Source organism: Cyanistes caeruleus, chromosome 25 (genome assembly GCF_971803275.1).
Source record: "Cyanistes caeruleus chromosome 25, bCyaCae1.hap1.1, whole genome shotgun sequence".
Taxonomy (NCBI): domain Eukaryota; kingdom Metazoa; phylum Chordata; class Aves; order Passeriformes; family Paridae; genus Cyanistes; species Cyanistes caeruleus.
The window spans coordinates 4,706,823-4,728,261 of record NC_141725.1 but is presented as its reverse complement, the minus strand read 5'-3'; the positions used below and the strand labels follow the sequence as shown (position 1 = coordinate 4,728,261).

The following is a 21,439-nucleotide window of genomic DNA, read 5'->3' as shown; positions in this document are numbered from 1 at the left end:
TGAGCCCAGGGTTAAATTCATGCAGAAATGATCCCAAATTCCATAGGGAATGATCCCAAATTCCAACAGGAATGATCCCAATTCCATCAGGAATGATCCCAGGGTTAAATCCCTGTGGGAATGATCCCAAATCCCTGCGGGAATGATCCCAAACCCATCAGGAATGATCCCAAATTCCATCGGGAATGATCCCAAATTCCATCGGGAATGATCCCAAATCCCTGCGGGAATGATCCCGGCGGGAGCGGCCAGACCGGAGCGGGCAGCTCCGACCCGGCCTGGGGCACCGGCCCGGGGGGAACCGGCACCGAGACCGGCACCGGCACCGGGATCTGCCCCGGGATCTGCCCCGAGCCCGGCACCGGGATCTGCCCCGAGACCGGCACCGGGATCTGCCCCGAGCCCGGCACCGGGATCTGCCCCGGGATCTGCCCCGGGCCCGGCTCCGGGATCTGCCCCGAGACCGGCACCGGGATCTGCCCCGGGCCCGGCTCCGGGATCTGCCCCGAGCCCGGCACCGGGATCTGCCCCGGGATCTGCCCCGGGCCCGGCTCCGGGATCTGCCCCGGGCCCGGCTCCGGGATCTGCCCCGAGCCCGGCACCGGGATCTGCCCCGGGATCTGCCCCGGGCCCGGCTCCGGGATCTGCCCCGGGATCTGCCCCGGGCCCGGCACTGGGATCTGCCCCGGGATCTGCCCCGAGCCCGGCACCGGGATCTGCCCCGGGCCCGGCTCCGGGATCTGCCCCGGGCCCGGCACCGGGATCTGTCCCGGGCCCGGCACCGGCATCTGCCCCGGGCCCCCGTCCCTGTCCCGGCCGGAGCTGCCCCGCAACGGGGCCCGGCCCCGGGATCTCATCCCCGGCTCCCGGTACCGGCTGCTGTCCCGGTTCCTGCCCCTGTCCCGGTCGCTCCCCCCGAGCCCCGGCCCCGTCCGGCGGTGCCGCGAGTCCCGGCCCTCACCCGGCCCGGCCGCGAGCCCGCCCGCAGAACCGGCTCCGCCAGGCCCCGGAGCCTCCGCCCCGCTTCCTCCCGCCGGCCCCCCCTATCTGCGGCCCCAGCGCGGCCTGCGCGGGCGGATAAGGGCGGCGGGGCCGGGCCCCTCCCCGGGCCGCCATCACCTCAGCCGGCCCCGGGAGGAGCCAGCGCGGCCCGGCCCCGGGGGAACCGGCGGGAGGAGCCGCGCCCGGCCCCGCCGCGCCGCCCACGCACCGCCCCCTTCCCGCGGGCCGCGCTCTCATTGGCTCCCGTTGGGCGCCCGCCCGCTCCTATTGGATAGCTCACCCGTCAATCGTATTCAAGCCACGCCTCTTTCCGCCCTCACAGCAGGGGAGAGGCGCGCACCACGGGGGCGCGCCGCTGATTGGCCGATATGGCCGTCAATCAAAAACAAACTACGCCTTTTCCCTCTCGCTGCTTACTACGGGGGCGGTGCTACTTATGCATCTTCGCGCCGATTGGCCGCGGGGCAGGCAACCCGCCTTTCTATTGGCCGGCGCTGCTGTCAATCATTAGTTTAAAGATTAAAAAAATCCCCCACCCAACGCAGCGCCCCAGGCCTGGGCAGGGGGCGTGGCCGGGCGCGAGGGTGTCCCAAATCTGCCTGGCAACGGGGGGGGTCCCGCGGGGGGGGCGCGAGGGCAGGGGGGGCACAGGGGAGGGGAGGGGGTGAGAGGGGAGGACACGGAGGGGGAGGGGGGGGAGAGGGGCGGGAGGATGGGGGGGGACGGGGAGTGAGGGGGGGGCGGGTCCCCCTGCGCGCGCAGCCCCCCCCGCCCCCCCCTCCTGTCAGTGGCCACCTGAGGGAGCCGCCTCCCCTCCCCCCACGGCCCCAGTCCGGGCCGGGCCCCGCTGAGGAGGAGGAGGAGGCGGCTCTGAGGGGGCTCCGGACAGTGAGTGACACCCGCGCCTCGCCACCCGCCCCGGGGGGACGGGGACGAGGGGACACCCCCATACACACACCCCCCCTTCTCTCGGAGGGGAAATCGGGGGCTCGGGGCAGCGGCGGGCACGGAGCTGCGAGGGGAAGGGGGGGGCGTGAGGGGCACGGCCGTGAGGGGAGCGGGGAGCGGGCAGAGCCCGGCTGTGGCGAGCGGGGAACCCGTGAGGGACGCGGGGGAACCGGGCTGAGCCCCAGCGCCGGAGCGCCGGGGGGGTTCCACCGCGGATGAAAGTGCGGCCGGGTGTGTGTGAAGGGCCGGGGAGAACCGGAGCGGGCTAGAGGAGGGAAGGGGGGAGGAGATAATAATAATAATAATAAAAAAAAAAGCTAAAAGAAAAAGCCAAAAAAAAAAAAAAAAAAAAAAGGTTGGGAAGTCCGAGGGGAGGGTGGGCACGGGTGAGGGGGTGCCAGGGAGGAGCGGGAGTGCATCCTGGGAGTTGCCCGATAGGCACAGCCACCAGAGCATGTCAGCAAAGGCGGATTATTGGTGCCAGAGCCTTGGGAAGGCGGGGGAGGGGAGTGGGGGAGGGGACGGGCCACCACCGGGGCCACCGGGCCACGGCTCGGGGCTACCGAGGCCGCCCTGAGGGGAACCCCCCCCGCGCCGGGGCTGTGGGGACAGCGCGGGGCCCCCGAGCGCGGCCCGGCCCGCGGCGCTCCGGAAAGACGGGAAAGTTTGGGTTCGGGGCGGGGAGAGACGAGCTGCGGGAAATGGAGGGGAAATGCGGGGAAAGTCAGGGGTGAGGGGGGAAAAGTGAGGGGTGAAGGGGGAAAGGTGAGGGGGAAAAGTGAAGGGGGAGAGGGGAAAAAGTAAGGGGGGAAAAAAGTGAGGGGTGATGGGGGGGAAAAAGTGAGGGGGGAAAGGTGAGGGGGTAAAAAGTGAGGGATGAGGGGGAAAAAGTGAGGAGGAAAAGTTAGGGGTGAGAGAGGAAAAGTGAAGGGGGAGAGGGGAAAAAGTAAGGGGGGAAAAAGTGAGGGGTGATGGGGGGGAAAAAGTGAGGGGGGAAAGGTGAGGGGGTAAAAAGTGAGGGATGAGGAGGAAAAGTGAGGGGTGAGAGAGGAAAAGTGAGGGGTGGGAGGGGAAAAGTAAGGGGGTTAAAAAGTTAGGGATGAGGGGGTAAAAAGTGAGGGATGAAGTGGTAAAATGTGAGGGGTGAGGGGGGAAAAAGTGAGGAGGAAAAGTGAGGGATGAGAGGGGAAAAGTAAGGGGGTTAAAAAGTTAGGGATGAGGGGGTAAAAAGTGAGGGATGAAGGGGTAAAATGTGAGGGGTGAGGGGGAAAAAGTGAGGGGGGAAAGGTGAGGGGGTGAAAAGTGAGGGGTGAGGGGGGAAAAAGGAGGAAAAGTGAGGGGTGAGAGGGGAAAAGTGAGGGGTGAGAGGGGAAAAGTGAAGGGGAAAAGTGAGGAGTGAGAGGGGAAAATGAAGGGGGAAAAAGTGAGGGATGAGGGGGTAAAAGTGAAGGGGAAAAGTGAGGAGTGAGAGGGGAAAAGTAATGGGGTGAAAAGTGAGGGATGAAGGGGGAAGAAGTGAGGGATGAAGGGGGAAGAAGTGAGGGGTGAGGGAGAAAAGTGAGGGGGTAAAAAGTGAGAGGGGAAAAGAGAGGGGTGAGAGGGGGAAAAGGGGTTTTGGGAAAAAGTGAGGGGTTTGGGATAAAAATGAGTTTGAGGAAAGTGAAGGGTTTGAGGGGAAAAGTGAGGGTTGAGGGGGAAAAAAGTGAAGGGTGCAGGGAAAAGTGAGAGGTTTGGGATCAAAAGGGGTTTTGATAAAAGTGAGAGGTTCAGGGGGAAAAAAGTGAGGGATGCAGGAAAAGTGATGGATTGGGAGGAACTGGGATGCAGGAAATACTGAGGGTTTGGGGGAAAAGTGAGTTTGAAGGGTAAAAAATGAGGAGTTTGGGGGAAAAGTGAGGAATTTGAGGGAGAAGTGAAGGGTTTGGGGGGTGAAAGTGCAGGAAAAAGGGGGTTGAGGGAAAAGTGAAGGGTTTGGGATAAAAAGTGAGGGATGCAGGGATAAAAAGGAGTTTGGGGAAAAGCTGAGGGATTTGGGGAAAAACTGGAGATCTGCTGGAAAAGCTCAGGGGCTGCTGGAAAAGTTGAGGGGCTGAGGCAAAATCTGAGGGGCTGTTGGAAAATCCAGGGGTTTGCCCCAAAACTTGAGGATTTGTTGGAAAAATTCAGGGTTCTGCTGGAAAATCCTGCCCCAAAATCCAGGGATTTTTGCCAGAACTCAAGGCTCTGCAGGAAATCCTGAGGGTTTGCCCCAAATCCTGGGATTCTGCTGGAAAACTCGAGGGTCTGAGTGAATCCTGAGGATTTGTGGGATAATCCAGGGATCTGTTGGAAAATTTGGGAGTCCCTCAAAGCTCCCAGAGTCTGCCCTGATGCCTGGGGATGTGCAGGAAAATCTGAGGATCTGCCCCAAAACCCCGGGATCCGCTGGAAAACTCCGGGATCCTCTGGGAATCCCCAGGGGCTGGGGCAGAACCCCAGGGATTGGTCCAGAACACCCAAATCCAGGGGTTTTCCCCAAAATCTGCGGGAAAATCGGGGAATCTGTGGTAATTCCCAGGGATCTGTCTGAAATCCCAGGGCTCCATCCCAAATCCTAGGGATCCATCCCAAATTCCAGGGCTCTGTGGTGAATCCCAGGGAGTTGCAGAAAATCCCAGGGATCTGTGGTGAATCCATCCCAAATCCTGAGGCTCCATCCCAAATCCCAGAGCTCCATCCCAAATCCTGAGGCTCCATCCCAAATCCTGAGGCTCCATCCCAAATCCCAGAGCTCCATCCCAAATCCCAGAGCTCCATCCCAAATCCCAGAGCTCCATCCCAAATCCCAGGGCTCCATCCCAAATCCTGAGGCTCCATCCCAAATCCCAGAGCTCCATCCCAAATCCCGGGGCTCCATCCCAAATCCCAGGGCTCCATCCCAAATCCCAGAGCTCCATCCCAAATCCTGAGGCTCCATCCCAATTCCCACGGCTCCATCCCAAATCCTGAGGCTCCATCCCAAATCCTGAGGCTCCATCCCAAATCCTGAGGCTCCATCCCAAATCCCAGGGCTCCATCCCAAATCCCAGAGCTCCATCCCAAATCCCAGAGCTCCATCCCAAATCCTGAGGCTCCATCCCAAATCCCAGAGCTCCATCCCAAATCCCAGAGCTCCATCCCAAATCCTGAGGCTCCATCCCAAATCCTGAGGCTCCATCCCAAATCCCAGAGCTCCATCCCAAATCCCAGAGCTCCATCCCAAATCCTGAGGCTCCATCCCAAATCCCAGAGCTCCATCCCAAATCCTGAGGCTCCATCCCAAATCCTGGGGCTCCATCCCAAATCCCAGAGCTCCATCCCAAATCCTGGGGCTCCATCCCAAATCCCAGAGCTCCATCCCAAATCCTGGGGCTCCATCCCAAATCCTGAGGCTCCATCCCAAATCCCAGAGCTCCATCCCAAATCCTGAGGCTCCATCCCAAATCCTGGGGCTCCATCCCAAATCCCAGAGCTCCATCCCAAATCCTGGGGCTCCATCCCAAATCCCAGAGCTCCATCCCAAATCCCAGAGCTCCATCCCAAATCCTGGGGCTCCATCCCAAATCCTGAGGCTCCATCCCAAATCCCAGAGCTCCATCCCAAATCCTGGGGCTCCATCCCAAATCCCAGAGCTCCATAACAAATCCCAGAGCTCCATCCCAAATCCTGAGGCTCCATCCCAAATCCTGAGGCTCCATCCCAAATCCCAGAGCTCCATCCCAAATCCCAGAGCTCCATCCCAAATCCTGAGGCTCCATCCCAAATCCCAGAGCTCCATCCCAAATCCTGAGGCTCCATCCCAAATCCCAGGGCTCCATCCCGTTTTTTTTGGGATTTTGAGAGCTTGGAAAAATCCAATTAATTCTGTATTTTCCCTCCTTTTTCCCGATTTTTTGGGGGAAAAATCCCATTTTAGGGTTTTTTTTAGGAGGGATTAATTCCCAAATTCTGATCCACGAGCGAATTCCCGATGGGAAAATAGGAAAAAATTCAATTTTAACTGGAATTTAAGGAAAAGTTAATTTATTTTAACTAAAACTCCTTAAAAAGTTGGGAATTGGGATTTGCTGAGTCCAAAGCAGCGGGAAATGCCGAGGAAAAATGTGAAATATTCCAGTTTGGGAGAGGAAAACGGAGTTTTGGGAAGGAAAATGGAATTTGGGAAGGAAAATCCATATTTTGGGAAGGAAAATCCGCATTTTTTTTTAGAGGAAAATGGAATTTTAGGAAGGAAAATCCCTGTTTTGAGCAGGCTTTTAAAATTGTCCAGGTTGGGGCCGGAGATGGGAAAATTTGGGATAAAATCCCCCAAATTCAGCCACTTTTCCTTGGGAATCTGCTTGGGATAAGGGGTTTTTTTGGGAATTCTCGATCTTGGATGGGTCAGAGGGGTTAAACCTCGGGCTGGAGATCAAAAATCCAAGGATTTGGGTGGGATTGGGATGGGATTTGGGTGTCCCTGAGCCTCGGGATCCTTTCCCATCCTGGGATTTATCCCTGGAATTGAGGATTTATCCCTGGAATTGTGAATTTATCCCTGGAATTGTGGATTTATCCCTGGAATTTGGGGATTTATCCCTGGAATTTGAGGATTTATCCCTGGAATTTGGGGATTTATCCCTGGAATTGAGGATTTATCCCTGGAATTTGGGGATTTATCCCTGGAATTGAGGATTTATCCGTGGAATTTTGGAATTTATCCCTGGAATTTGGGATTTATCCTTGGAATTGTGGATTTATCCCTGGAATTATGGATTTATCCCTGGAATTTTGGGATTTATCCCTGGAATTTTGGGATTTATCCCTGGAATTTGGGATTTATCCCTGGAATTGTGGATTTATCCCTGGAATTGGGGGATTTATCCCTGGAATTTGGGGATTTATCCCTGGAATTTGGGATTTATCCCTGGAATTGTGGATTTATCCCTGGAATTGGGGATTTATCCCTGGAATTGTGGCTTTATCCCTGGAATTTGGGGATTTATCCCTGGAATTTTGGGGATTTATCCCTGGAATTTTGGGATTTATCCCTGGAATTGGGGATTTATCCCTGGAATTTTGGAATTTATCCCTGGAATTGGGGATTTATCCCTGGAATTGGGGATTTATCCCTGGAATTGGGCATTTATCCCTGGAATTTGGGGATTTATCCCTGGAATTTGGGGATTTATCCCTGGAATTTGAGGATTTATCCCTGGAATTGTGGATTTATCCCTGGAATTTTGGGATTTATCCCTGGAATTTGGGATTTATCCCTGGAATTGGGGATTTATCCCTGGAATTGGGGATTTATCCCTGGAATTTGAGGATTTATCCCTGGAATTGAGGATTTATCCGTGGAATTTTGGAATTTATCCCTGGAATTTGGGATTTATCCCTGGAATTGTGGATTTATCCCTGGAATTTGAGGATTTATCCCTGGAATTTTGGGATTTATCCCTGGAATTTGAGGATTTATCCCTGGAATTGGGGATTTATCCCTGGAATTTTGGGATTTATCCCTGGAATTGGGGATTTATCCCTGGAATTGTGAATTTATCCCTGCAATTTGGGGATTTATCCCTGGAATTTTGGGATTTATCCCTGGAATTGTGGATTTATCCCTGGAATTGGGGATTTATCCCTGGAATTTGGGGATTTATCCCTGGAATTTGGGGATTTATCCCTGGAATTGTGGATTTATCCCTGGAATTGGGGATTTATCCCTGGAATTTGGGGATTTATCCCTGGAATTTGGGGATTTATCCCTGGAATTGGGGATTTATCCCTGGAATTGGGGATTTATCCCTGGAATTGGGGATTTATCCCTGCAATTTGGGCTCTATCCCTGTCCCTTTTCTGGGAATTCCTCCCCAAAATCCCACCTAAATTCCCCCTTTTCCACTTTAAACCCATTCCCTGACCCTGGAATTCTCTGGGAATTCCATCCCATTCCCAAATCCCGCTTTTTTCCCGAGGGACATCCCCAAAACCTTCCCTGGGAGCCTCTGGAATGAGGAACACTGAGAGAAACCCAGGAAGGAATCCCAAAGGAATCTGGAAAACTTTGGCATCTCTCCCATCCCACTTTTGGTCGATATCCCGGGAATTTTCCCAGTTTTAGGGCGGCATCCATGGGATTTCCCAAGTTTTGTGTTGATATCCATGGAATTTTCCCAGTTTGGAGCGGTATCCATTGGATTTCTCCAGGTTTTGGGGTGTTATCCATCAGATTTTCCCACTTTTGGGATGACATCCCCGGAATTTTCCCAAGTTTTTGTTGATATCCATGAAATTCTTCCAGCTTCCATGGAATTTTCCCAGTTTGGGGGCGATATCCCTGGAATTTTTCCTGCTTTGGGATGGCATCCATGGAGTTTTTCCCCAAGATTTCGCTGATATCCACAGAATTTTCCAGCTTTGGGATGTTATCCATTGGATTTATCCAAGTTTTTTGGTGATACCCTTTGGATTTTCCAGCTTTGGGATGAGATCCATGGAATTTTCATCGTTTTGGGATGGCAGCCGTTGGATTTTTCCAGCTTTTAGGGGTGATATCCATGGAATTTTCCCAGGAATATTTGGGATTGATGATCCTGCCCCCATTCCACCTTCCCAAATCTTCCAAATTCCGGGAATTTGGGGCTTTTAGGGATTTCTTTTTTGGATTTGGACAAGAGGAGGGAGAAGGAAAAGCACGGCGGGAATCTGGGAATAATAATTAATAATAATAATTAGTAATTAATAATTAGTAATTAATAATTAATAATAACACAGCTCCGAATTCCTTCTGCTGTTAATTTGGTGTTAAAATAATTGAAATTTGGGATTTTGGATCCGGTTCCGGCAAAACTTCCTTGGAAAAGTCTTTTCCCAAAACCTTGGGGATGCTGGGCCCTGAAATGGGGAAAATTTTCCGGGATTTTGGGGGAATCTGCCGGGATTTGGGGGAATATCCTGGGATTTGGGGCCGTTCCCGGGGGTTTGGGGCCTCTGTGTCCCCTGTGTGTCCCTCTTCGTGTCCCCTCTGTGTGTCCCCTCTCTCTGTCCCTGTCCCCTCTCTCTGTCCCTGTCCCCTCTCTGTCCCTGTCCCCTCTCTGTCCCCTCTCTGTCCCTGTCCCCTCTCTGTCCCTGTCCCCTCCCTGTCCCCTCTCTCTGTCCCTGTCCCCTCTCTCTGTCCCTGTCCCCTCCCTGTCCCCTCCCTGTCCCTGTCCCCTCTCTGTCCCTGTCCCCTCTCTCTGTCCCTGTCCCCTCTCTCTGTCCCTGTCCCCTCTCTCTGTCCCTGTCCCCTCTCTGTCCCCTCTCTCTGTCCCTGTCCCCTCTCTCTGTCCCTGTCCCCTCTCTCCACGTGGCCTCTCCCAGCGCGCCGCTGCCCGCGCGCCCCCCGCCCGCTGTTCCAGCCAATCAGCGCCCTCCTCACATCATCCGCGCGACCCCCGCGGCCAATGACGGCCCGCGACACAAACCCGGCTCCCCCCGCTCCGCGCCCGGAAGCGGCGGCGGCTCCGTGAGGGGCCCGGGGCCGCCGGGGAGCGCTCCCGGTTCCGTCCCCGCTCCGCGCCCGTCCCGCGCCTCGCCGTGCCCGTTCTGCGCCTGGCCGTGCCCCCGCCGTGCCCTCCGCCTGCCCCGCCGTCCCGCCGCCGCCGCCGCCGCCGCCGCCGCGCCGTCCCCTCGCGGTCCCGGCGCCGTCCCCTCCGCCGGCCCCGCCGCCCCGCCCCGCGCATGCTCGGCCGGTGCCGCCGCCGCTCCATGTGTGAGGAGCGCGTTGTGGCCCCGGGATCCGGCGGCCCCGGGATCCGGCGGCCCCGGGATCCGGCGGCGGAGCCCCGGCACGGCGGGCGGGCGGCGGGGCCGGCGGAGCGGAGCGGGCCCGGCGGGGCGGGCCGGGAGCGGCGGGAGCGGAGCCCTGCGACTTCTCCCGGTAAAAGTTCTACCGGCGTTTATTGTCTCCGCTACCGGAGCCCCGGAGCGGCCGGGAATCGGGGACCAGAGAGCTCGGCGTGCGGGACGAGCGCCGGGGAAGCGGCGGCGTTTCCCGGCCGTGCGGGGACCCCGCAAAGTGCAAAGTCCCGGCGGCCGCGGCACCGGCACCGGCCCGGGACCCCCGGGCTCGCCCCGCCGGGACCCCCCGGTTCCGCCGCCCGCCCGGCGCCCCGGGCCGCCGCCGGCTTTTGTTTGGGAAAGTTGCTGCGGGTTTTCCGCCGGGCTGCTTCCTCTTCCTCCTCTTCCTCCTCCTCCTCCTCCGCTTCTTCCTCCGCCGCCGCCGCCGCCCCGAGCGCTCCGTGCCCGCTTCCCCCCGCGCTCCGTGCCCGGGGGGACACCGGGGGACACCGGGGGACACCGGGGGACGTGGGGGGACACCGGGGGACGTGGGGGACACGGGGACCCCCCGAACCCCCCGCGAACCCCGCTCCTCCCCAGGCCGATCCCCTCTGTCCGAACCCGCGATCCCACCCCCGGTGTCTCCCGGTGACTCCCGGGGCCTCCCGGTGCCCCCCGGTGCCCCCCGGGCACGGGGACCCCTCCGGTCACCCCCCGGTGCCCCCGGTGCCGGAGCCGCTGTCCGAACCCGCGATCCCCGCGCTGTGCCCGTGCCCGGTGCCCGCTCGGTGCCCCCGGTACCCCCTCCGTGCCCCCGGTACCCCCTCCGTGCCCCCGGTGCCCCCCCCGTCCCCCCCGTCCCCCCCCGGTGCCCCCCCGGTGCCGGAGCCCCGCGGTGGCCGCGGCCGGGCCGGGCCGGGGCCGTGTCACAATAAGAGTCCCCGGCCGCCCTTCCTGCGGCCCGGGGCACCGGGAATGGCACCGGGAGCGGGATCGAGATCGGGAATGGCACCGGGAGCGGGAATGGGATCGGGAATGGCACCGGGAGCGGGGCTGATCAGTACCGGGACCGGGACCGGGAATGGGATGGGCACCGGGATCGGGACTGATCAGTACCGGGACCGGGAATGGCTCCGGGATGGGCACCGGGAGCAGGAGCAGTACCGGGATCGGGATCAGTACCGGGATCGGGATCAGTACCGGGAATGTCTCCGGGATGGGCACCGGGATCGGGATCGGGATCTGTACCGGGATCGGGATCTGTACCGAGATCTGTACCGGGATCAGTTCCGGGATCGGGATCAGCACCGGGATCTGTACCGGGACCGGGAGCAGCACCGGGATCTGTACCGGGATCAGTACCGCGATCAGTACCGGGATCAGTACCGGGATCGGGATCAGTACCGGGATCGGGATCTGTACCGGGATCAGTACCGGGACCGGGATCAGTACCGGGACCGGGATCAGTACCGGGATCTGTACCGGGATCGGGATCTGTACCGGGATCAGCCCCGGGATCGGGATCAGTACCGGGATCTGTACCGGGATCAGTTCCGGGACCGGGAGCAGCACCGGGAGGGCACCGGGACCGGGATCAGCTCCGGATGCGCTGCCGGGACCGGATCCCGGCATTCCCGGGATTCCCGGGGGGTTCGGGACGCTCCCGGCCCCGCGCAAAGGGAAACCGGGAATCGCGGCAATTCCAAGCGGGAATGGCTCGGGATGGGATCCGCGGCCCCGCGCCGGGAAACGGGAATTGAATTCCAGCCGGGAATTGCAGCCGGGAATTGCAGCCGGGAATTCCAGCTGGGAATTGCAGCCGGGAATTCCAGCCGGGAATTGCAGCCGGGAATTCCAGCCGGGATCGGGGTTCCCATCCCGCCTTTCCCGAGCGTTTCCAGCTTTTCCAGGATTTTCCAGGATTTTCCCCCCCTCCGCTCGGTTTTCCTTTGGCTCCTCCGGGATTTTCCTGCCGCGCTCGGGGCGCTCCCGCCTTTCCCGGGATGGAATTCCCGAGCTCGGGGATGCATCCCGGGAATCCCAAACGCCGGGAATGTTCCCAATTCCCGCTCCCAGGGGAGTCCCGGGAGGAGACAGCGGAGCGGCCCTTGGGAATTGGGGATGGAATTGGGCCGGGATCGGCGGGAAGAGAGCCGGGAACGGCCCGGGATTGGGGAACGGGATTGGGGAACGGGATTGGGGAATGGGGAACGGGATTGGGGAACGGGATTGGGGAACGGGATTGGGGAATGGGATTGGGGAACGGGATTGGGGAACGGGATTGGGGATTGGGGATTGGGGAATGGGATTGGGGATTGGGATTGGGGAATGGGATTGGGGAATGGGATTGGGGATTGGGGAATGGGATTGGGGAACGGGGAACGGGATTGGGGAACGGGACTGGGGAACGGGATTGGGGAATGGGGAATGGGATTGGGGAATGGGGAACAGGATTGGGGAACGGGGAATGGGATTGGGGAACGGGATTGGGGAATGGGATTGGGGAATGGGATTGGGGATTGGGGAACGGGATTGGGGAACGGGATTGGGGAATGGGATTGGGGATTGGGGAACGGGGAACGGGATTGGGGAATGGGGAACGGGATTGGGGAATGGGATTGGGGAACGGGATTGGGGAATGGGATTGGGGAACGGGATTGGGGATTGGGGAACGGGATTGGGGGATGGGATTGGGGAACGGGATTGGGGAACGGGCCGGGATTGGGGGAATCTGCCCGGGATTTTGGGAATTTTCCTGGGATTCTGGGAATCTGCCTGGGATTTTGGGAAAGGGGTTGGAAGCTGGGAATGATGGAAAATCAGGAATTATGAAAAGTTGGGAATGATGGAAAGCTGGGAATGATGGAAAGTCAGGAATGATGGAAAATCGGGAATGATGGAAAATCGGGAATGTTGGAATGTCAGGAATGGTGGAAAATCGGGAATGTTGGAATGTCAGGAATGGTGGAAAATCGGGAATGTTGGAATGTCAGGAATGATGGAAAGTCAGGAATGATGGAAAATCAGGAATTATGAAAAGTTGGGAATGATGGAAAATCGGGAATGATGGAAAATTGGGAATGATGGAAAATTAGGAATGTTGGAATGTCAGGAATGATGGAAAATCGGGAATGATGGGAAGCTGGGAATGATGGAAAATTTGGAATGTTGGAAAATTGGGAATGATGGAAAATCGGGAATGTTGGAATGTCAGGAATGATGGAAAGTTGGGAATGGTGGAAAGTCGGGAATGGTGGAAAATTGGGAATGTTGGAATGTCAGGAATGGTGGAAAATCGGGAATGATGGAAAATCGGGAATGTTGGAATGTCAGGAATGATGGAAAGTCGGGAAGGTTGGAAAGTCGGGAATGATGGAAAATCGGGAATGATGGAAAATCGGGAATGATGGAAAATCGGGAATGTTGGAATGTCAGGAATGATGGAAAATCGGGAATGATGGAAAATTGGGAATGTTGGAATGTCAGGAATGATGGAAAATCGGGAATGTTGGAATGCCAGGATGTTCTGGGAATGTTTCGAATCCCAGAATCCCAGAGCCAAAGCTGGGATGTTGCTGCTGGAATTGCAAGGCCGGAGGTGAATCCTGGCAGGGAATAAATCCCTGATTTTCCATGGATTCCTGGAATTCTGGGATGCTTTGGGCTGGGAAGGAGCTCAGGGATCGGCCGGGAATATTCCCAGCTCTTTCCTTCTCCAGCTTTTCCCACAAATCCCAAACTTTTCCAGGATTTTCCCGCTCCTGATCCGGGCAGGGGCTCCTTCCCGAGAATGCCGAGCTTTAACGCAGCCGGAATTCCGGAATCCCAGAATTTCCCGGTGAAAACCAGGGAATTCCAGCTCTCCCGGATCCTCGGAGCTTCCCAAACTCCCGGGAAGAGCCACAGGGGCAAATTCCAAAGGATTTTCTGGGATTTTCCCAGATCCTCTTAACCAGGAGCAGCTCGGGCTCAGCTCCGTTAATTCCCGCTGGAATTCCCAGAATTCCGGAAAAGCCCAGAACGGCCAAAGGCTCCGGGAGCTGCTTCCGGTCCAGAAAAACCGGGAATGACGGGAAAATCTGGGAATTCCATGGATTTCAGTGCCTGAGGAATTCACAGGATGAATGAAAAGAAGGGAAAAAAGCTGGGAATTCTTGGATTTTCCCAAAAAAAAAAGCAGGATTTGATCCCAGAGGGAATGAGCCGGGTCCCGTCCACGGGAATTCCATGGAAAAGTCGCTCCAGGATTCCCATTTTTCCCATGGAAAAGGCACAAATGGAGGCTCCGGAATTCCGGGATCCATCGAAATCGGGTGGAATTCCAGGCTGGGAATTCCCTGGATTCTGCTGCTTCCCAAGGAATTCCCTCCAAATCCCGTTTTTCCAGGGATTCTTGGATGTTTTCCCGAGCTCCTTCCAGAAATTCCCGGAATTCCAAATTCCCGGGAAAAGCCTCGGGCAGGGCCGGATCCGGGGGCAAATCCCGGGAATCCTCCAGATCCTGCTGGGATCCAAACCTCGGGAATTCCTTGGGAAAATCCGGGAAGAGCCAAACCTGGGAATCTGGGATTGCTCCCAGGCCAGCCCGGCAAATTCCAGGGGGGGGGAATTTTTTGGGAATCCGGAATTTCCAGATCCGCGGGAAAACTCCTGGGAAAGCTCCGGGATCCGCCGGGAATTCCGCTGGAAAAGGCGGAAAAATCCCGGGGTTTTATGGTCCCGATTTCCATGGAATTCCCAAATCCCGGGGCTGTTCCCGGCTGGGGGCGGGCGCAGTTTCCATCCGGGAATTTCCCTCGGGAATGTTGGAATTCCAGGGATTCTCAGCCCGACTCTTCCCGCAGGATCCTCGGCTCCGGCTCATCCCGGAATGACCTGGCCTGACAGGTGAGAGCCGGGAATTGCCGGGAATTCCAGGGAATTTCAGGGAATTCCGGGGCTGGGGGGAATTTGGGGAATTTGGGGAGGTTGGGAATTGTTGGGGGTTGGGATTTTTGGGATTTGGAATTTTTGGGATTTTGAGTTTGGGATTTTTGGGAATTTTTGGATGTTTGGGAATTGGAATTTTAGGGATTTGGAGTTTGGGATTTTTGGGATTTGGGGGGTTGGGATTTTTTGGGAATTTTCGGATGTTTGGGAATTGGAAGTTTTGGAATTTTGGAATTTTTGGAATTTGGAATTTTTGGGATTTGGAGTTTGGGATTTTTTTGGGAATTTTTGGATGTTTGGGAATTGGAATTTTTGGGATTTGGAATTTTAGGGATTTTGAGTTTGGGATTTTTTGGGAATTTTTGGATGTTTGGGAAATGGAATTTTTGGAATTTTGGAAATTTTGGGATTTGGGGGGTTGGGATTTTTGGGATTTGAGGTTTGGGATTTTTTGGGAATTTTTGGATGTTTGGGAATTGGAATTTTTGGGATTTGGAGTTTGGGATTTTTGGGATTTGGAGTTTGGGATTTTTGGGATTTTGGGTTTGGGATTTTTTTGGGAATTTTCGGATGTTTGGGATTTGGAATTTTTGGAATTTTGGGATTTTTGGGAATTTTGGGATTGGAGATGTGGAATTTGGGAAAGGTTTGGAGATGGGAATGATCCGAGAGGGGCCGAGAAATCACCCGGGGAGGGGTGACAGTGACACCGGAACTGTCACCGGAACTGTCACCGTGTCACTGTCACTGTCACTGTCACTGTGTCACTGTCACTGTGTCACTGTCACTGTCACTGTGTCACTGTCACTGTGTCACTGTCACTGTCACTGTCACTGTCACTGTGTCACTGTCACTGTGTCACTGTCACTGTCACTGTCACTGTCACTGTGTCACTGTCACTGTGTCACTGTCACTGTGTCACTGTCACTGTCACTGTGTCACTGTCACTGTGTCACTGTCACTGTCACTGTCACTGTCACTGTGTCACTGTCACTGTCACTGTCACTGTCACTGTGTCACTGTCACTGTGTCACTGTCACTGTGTCACTGTCACTGTCACTGTGTCACTGTCACTGTCACCGTGTCACTGTCACTGTCACTGTCACTGTGTCACTGTCACTGTGTCACTGTCACTGTGTCACTGTGTCACTGTCACTGTCACTGTCACTGTGTCACTGTCACTGTCACTGTCACTGTGTCACTGTCACTGTCACTGTGTCACTGTCACTGTGTCACTGTCACTGTGTCACTGTCACTGTCACTGTGTCACTGTCACTGTGTCACTGTCACTGTGTCACTGTGTCACTGTGTCACTGTCACTGTGTCACTGTCACTGTCACTGTGTCACTGTCACTGTGTCACTGTCACTGTGTCACTCTGTCACTGTCACTGTCACTGTGTCACTGTCACTGTCACTGTCACTGTGTCACTGTCACTGTGTCACTGTGTCACTGTCACTGTCACTGTGTCACTGTCACTGTCACTGTGTCACTGTCACTGTGTCACTGTCACTGTGTCACTGTGTCACTGTCACTGTGTCACTGTCACTGTGTCACTGTCACTGTCACTGTGTCACTGTCACTGTCACTGTCACTGTGTCACTGTCACTGTCACTGTCACTGTCACTGTCACTGTCACTGTCACTGTGTCACTGTCACTGTGTCCCTGTCACTGTCACTGTGTCACTGTCACTGTCACTGTCACTGTCACTGTGTCACTGTCACTGTGTCCCTGTCACTGTCACTGTGTCACTGTCACTGTCACTGTCACTGTCACTGTGTCACTGTGTCACTGTCACTGTGTCACTGTCACTGTCACTGTGTCACTGTCACTGTCACTGTGTCACTGTCACTGTCACTGTCACTGTCACTGTGTCACTGTCACTGTGTCCCTGTCACTGTCACTGTGTCACTGTCACTGTCACTGTCACTGTCACTGTGTCACTGTCACTGTGTCACTGTCACTGTCACTGTGTCACTGTCACTGTCACTGTCACTGTGTCACTGTCACTGTCACTGTGTCACTGTCACTGTCACTGTCACTGTCACTGTGTCACTGTCCCTGTCACTGTGTCACTGTCACTGTCACTGTCACTGTCACTGTGTCACTGTCACTGTGTCACTGTCACTGTCACTGTGTCACTGTCACTGTCACTGTCACTGTCACTGTGTCCCTGTCACTGTCACTGTGTCACTGTCACTGTCACTGTCACTGTCACTGTCACTGTGTCACTGTGTCACTGTCACTGTCACTGTCACTGTCACTGTGTCACTGTCACTGTCACTGTCACTGTCACTGTGTCACTGTCACTGTCACTGTCACTGTGTCACTGTCACTGTGTCACTGTCACTGTGTCACTGTCACTGTCACTGTCACTGTGTCACTGTCACTGTGTCACTGTCACTGTCACTGTCACTGTCACTGTCACTGTGTCACTGTCACTGTGTCACTGTCACTGTGTCACTGTCACTGTGTCACTGTCACTGTCACTGTGTCACTGTGTCACTGTCACTGTCACTGTGTCACTGTCACTGTGTCACTGTCACTGTGTCACTGTCACTGTCACTGTGTCACTGTCACTGTCACTGTCACTGTGTCACTGTCACTGTCACTGTGTCACTGTCACTGTCACTGTCACTGTCACTGTGTCACTGTCACTGTGTCACTGTCACTGTCACTGTCACTGTCACTGTGTCACTGTCACTGTGTCACTGTCACTGTCACTGTCACTGTGTCACTGTCACTGTCACTGTCACTGTCACTGTGTCACTGTCACTGTGTCACTGTCACTGTCACTGTCACTGTCACTGTGTCACTGTCACTGTCACTGTCACTGTCACTGTGTCACTGTCACTGTGTCACTGTCACTGTCACTGTCACTGTGTCACTGTCACTGTCACTGTCACTGTCACTGTGTCACTGTCACTGTCACTGTGTCACTGTCACTGTGTCACTGTCACTGTGTCACTGTCACTGTCACTGTGTCACTGTCACTGTCACTGTGTCACTGTCACTGTCACTGTCACTGTGTCACTGTCACTGTCACTGTGTCACTGTCACTGTGTCACTGTCACTGTGTCACTGTCACTCTGTCACTGTCACTGTCCCTGTGTCACTGTCACTGTCACTGTGTCACTGTCACCGTGTCACTGTGTCACTCTGTCACTGTCCCTGTCACTGTGTCACTGTGTCCCTGTCACTGTCCCTGTCCCTGTCCCCTCCCCCCCAGGGTTCCCATGGAATGTTTGTGTTTCCCGCAGGTTCCCGGGAATTCTCCTCATTCCCACAATTCCCGGGATTTTCCGGCCGCTTTCCCCCGGCTCGGGCGGTTCCAGAGGGGAATTCCCGCGGGACTGAGGGGAGAGCCCGGAATTCCCGGAGTGTCGGGAATTCCGGGAGTGTTTGGAATTCCCAGGGGTGTCAGGAATTCCCAGGAATATCAGGAATCTCTGGGAATGTCAGGAATTCCCAGCCTGGAATTCCCAGGGGTGTCAGGAATTCCTGGGAGTGTTGGGAATCCCCAGGAATGTCAGGAATTCCCAGGGATGTCGGGAATCTCTGGGAATGTCAGGAATTCCAGGAGTGTCAGGAATTCCCAGCCTGGAATCCCCAGGAATATCAGGAATTCCCGGGAGTGTCGGGAATTCCCAGGGGTGTCAGGAATTCCCAGGAATGTCAGGAATTCCCAGGAATCTCCAGGAATGTCGGGAATTCCCAGGAATGTCAGCAATTCCCCAGGAATGTCAGGAATCTCCGGGAATGTCGGGAATTCCCAGCCTGGAATTCCCAGGGGTGTCAGGAATTCCTGGGAGTGTCAGGAATTCCCAGGAGTGTCAGGAATCTCCGGGAATGTCGGGAATTCCCAGCCTGGAATCCCCAGGAATATCAGGAATTCCCGGGAGTGTCAGGAATTCCCAGGAATGTCAGGAATCTCCGGGAATGTCGGGAATTCCCAGCCTGGAATTCCCCATTCCCAGCTGGAAAATCCGCCGGGATCGGGAACGATTCGTTAATTAAGGCAGGAAATTCCGTCCTTAACGAGGAATTAATTGGGAAAAATCCGATTCTGCCCCTCGTTAACATTCAAATTTATTCAGGAATATTCAAATCGCCTCATGAATATGCAAATCATCTCATGAATATTTAATTCGTCCTGGATTTATTTCTCCTCCCTCCAGGCGCTTCCCAACAAATAAATCCTGGAATTTTCCTCCTTAAGGGAGGAATTCCCACCGGGAAATCCTCACCGGAGGGAATAATTAATCGATTAATTACTGATTAATTAACGATCAATTAATTAATGGAGGGAGGATCCTGGAAAATGCCAGGAAAAGTTGGGAATTCTTCTCCTGGATTTCCCCCTTTGCATTCCCAAGGTTCCGAACTCATTCCCGAAATTCCCAACGCCGGGAATGTGAATCCGGAATTTTCCAGCCGGGAAAAATCCGGGAATTTTCCGAGGGGGAAAATCCGGATTTTTCAGGAATTTTCCCGGTTTTAATCCGGTTTTCCAGCGAATCAGAGAATTCCCAAAATTCCCATAAAAATCCTAAAAATTCCACCCAAAATTCCAGCGACCCCCCCCCCCCGGGAAAATTCACCGGGAATTCCAGAGAAATCCCGGGAATTCCAGAGAAATCCCAGGAATTCCAGAGAAATCCCGGGAATTCCACAGAAATCCCAGGAATTCCAGAGAAATCCCAGGAATTCCCCAGAAATCCCAGGAATTCCAGAGAAATCCTGGGAATTCCTCAGAAATCCTGGGAATTCTGCAGAAATCCCGGGAATTCCTCAGAAATCCCAGGAATTCCTCAGAAATCCCGGGAATTCCCCAGAAATCCTGGAAATTCCCCAGAAATCCCGGGAATTCCCCAGAAATCCCAGGAATTCCAGAGAAATCCCGGGAATTCCAGAGAAATCCCAGGAATTCCCCAGAAATCCCGGGAATTCCCCCATGGATTTTTCCAGCTCCAGTGGAATTTTGGGATTTTCCTTTCCCGTTTTTCCGGAGCTTTCGGAGTCCGAATTTTCCAGGAATTTTAAGGATGATATTTTCTTTACCTCCTCCCCCCAAATTCCTGGAGAAAAATTGGGAATTCCCGAATTCCTGGAATTTTATCCCGATTTTTTCCCAGCCCTGAGGAACCTCGGGATAATTGCCGAGGGAATTCCTGGGAAAAAAAATCAATCCCAGGAACTCCGGGCTGGGAATTCCCTTTGGGAATCGAAGGAATCCCGGGAATTTTTTGGGAATTCCCAGCCCGGGAAAATTCGGGAAGGAACCGAGAGGAATTTTGGGAAAAGCGGGATCGACCCTGGAGGGAATCCCGGGGATTTTTGGGAATTCCCAGCCCGGGAATCGCGGGAATGCCGGGGTCAATCCCGGGAATTTTTGGGAATTCCCAGCCCGGGAAAATTCGGGAAGGAACCGAGAGGAATTTTGGGAAAAGCGGGATCGACCCTGGAGGGAATCCCGGGAATTTTTGGGAATTCCCAGCCCGGGAATCGCGGGAATGCCGGGGTCAATCCCGGGATTTTCAGGGAATTCCCAGCCCGGGAAATTCGGGAATGCCGGGGTCGATCCCGGAATTTCCAGGGAATTCCCAACCCGGGAAAACCCGGGAAAAGCGGGAGGGAAACCCCGCGGGGGAATTCCCGGCCCGGGAAATTCGGGAATGTCAATCCCGGGATTCCCGGCGGGAATTCCCGGCTCCCTCCGGCATTCCAAGGGTTAAGCGCTGCCATTTTGTTCCCGGAGATTTCTCGGGAATGGCGCGGAAATGGCAGCGTTTAACCCTTGGGATGCCGGGCCCGGGAATTCCAGCGGGAATTCCCCTCCCCCCCCCTCCCCTCCTCTCCTTTCCCGGGAATCCCAAAATCCCGGCGCGGGAAAATCCGGGATCGGCTCCTTTTCCAAAGGGATGATCCCGCTTTTCCACCTGTCGCTATTCCCAAAGTTTGGGCTGGAAAATTCGGACTCGGAGCCGAATTCCCGAAGAAAAATTTGGGAATTTTTTTTTTCCCGGGATGGGAATTGTCGATCCCAAGGATTTTCCTGGGAATTTGGAGTTGAGGAAAGGCCAAAAAAAAAAAAAGAAAAAATTCCCAGAAAATAAAAAAAATAAAGAATTCCCAGGAATTTTGGGGGATGATGTAAAATCGGGATATCCGGGAATTTTTTCCCGGGAATTTTTTCCCTGGGAATTTTTTCCCGGGAATTTTTTTCCCAGGAAATTTTTCCCGGGAAATTTTTCTGGGAAATTTTTCCGGGAATTTTTTCCCAGGAATTTTTTCCCAGGAATTTTTTCCCTGGGAATTTTTTCCAGGAATTTTTCCCCGGGAATTTTTTCCCAGGAATTTTTTCCCGGGAAATTTTTCCAGGAATTTTTTCCCAGGAATTTTTCCCCTGGGAATTTTTTCCAGGAATTTTTCCCAGGAATTTTTTCCCGGGAATTTTTTCCCTGGGAATTTTTTCCCGGGAATTTTTTCCCGGGAATTTTTTCCCGGAATTTTTTCCCAGGAATTTTTTCCCGGGAAATTTTTCCTGGGAATTTTTTCCCAGGAATTTTTCCCCTGGGAATTTTTTCCCGGGAATTTTTTCCTGGGAATTTTTTCCCAGGAATTTTTTCCCGGGAATTTTTTCCCGAGAATTTTTTCCAGGAATTTTTCCCAGGAATTTTTCCCTGGGAATTTTTTCCCGGGAATTTTTTCCTGGGAATTTTTCCCTGGGAATCCTCAGGAG

General features: G+C 54.9%; 1 protein-coding gene and 1 long non-coding RNA gene across 7 annotated transcripts in view; one reads left to right on the top strand and one right to left on the bottom strand.

Moving 5' to 3' along the window:
- The first annotated feature begins 1,762 nt into the window (after positions 1 to 1,762).
- Positions 1,763 to 21,439, top strand: part of GATAD2A (GATA zinc finger domain containing 2A) — a 49,266-nt gene continuing 29,589 nt past the window's right edge. Inside the window, exons 1-2 of one of the 6 annotated variants that reach the window (XM_086862532.1) lie at positions 1,763 to 1,890; positions 14,613 to 14,655. The gene's annotated coding sequence lies outside the window, so the exon portion shown is untranslated. Of the gene's footprint in view, positions 1,891 to 9,702; positions 9,869 to 12,494; positions 13,367 to 14,612; positions 14,656 to 21,439 lie in introns of those variants that run through there. The other 5 variants (XM_086862528.1, XM_086862531.1, XM_086862529.1 and 2 more) reach the window with 5 other exon arrangements.
- On the bottom strand, positions 5,963 to 9,546 carry LOC147649360 (uncharacterized). Its single transcript, XR_015279228.1, has 2 exons — positions 9,414 to 9,546; positions 5,963 to 8,655 (listed from the first exon to the last, which is right to left on the bottom strand). It is a non-coding gene; the product is annotated as an uncharacterized LOC147649360 (long non-coding RNA).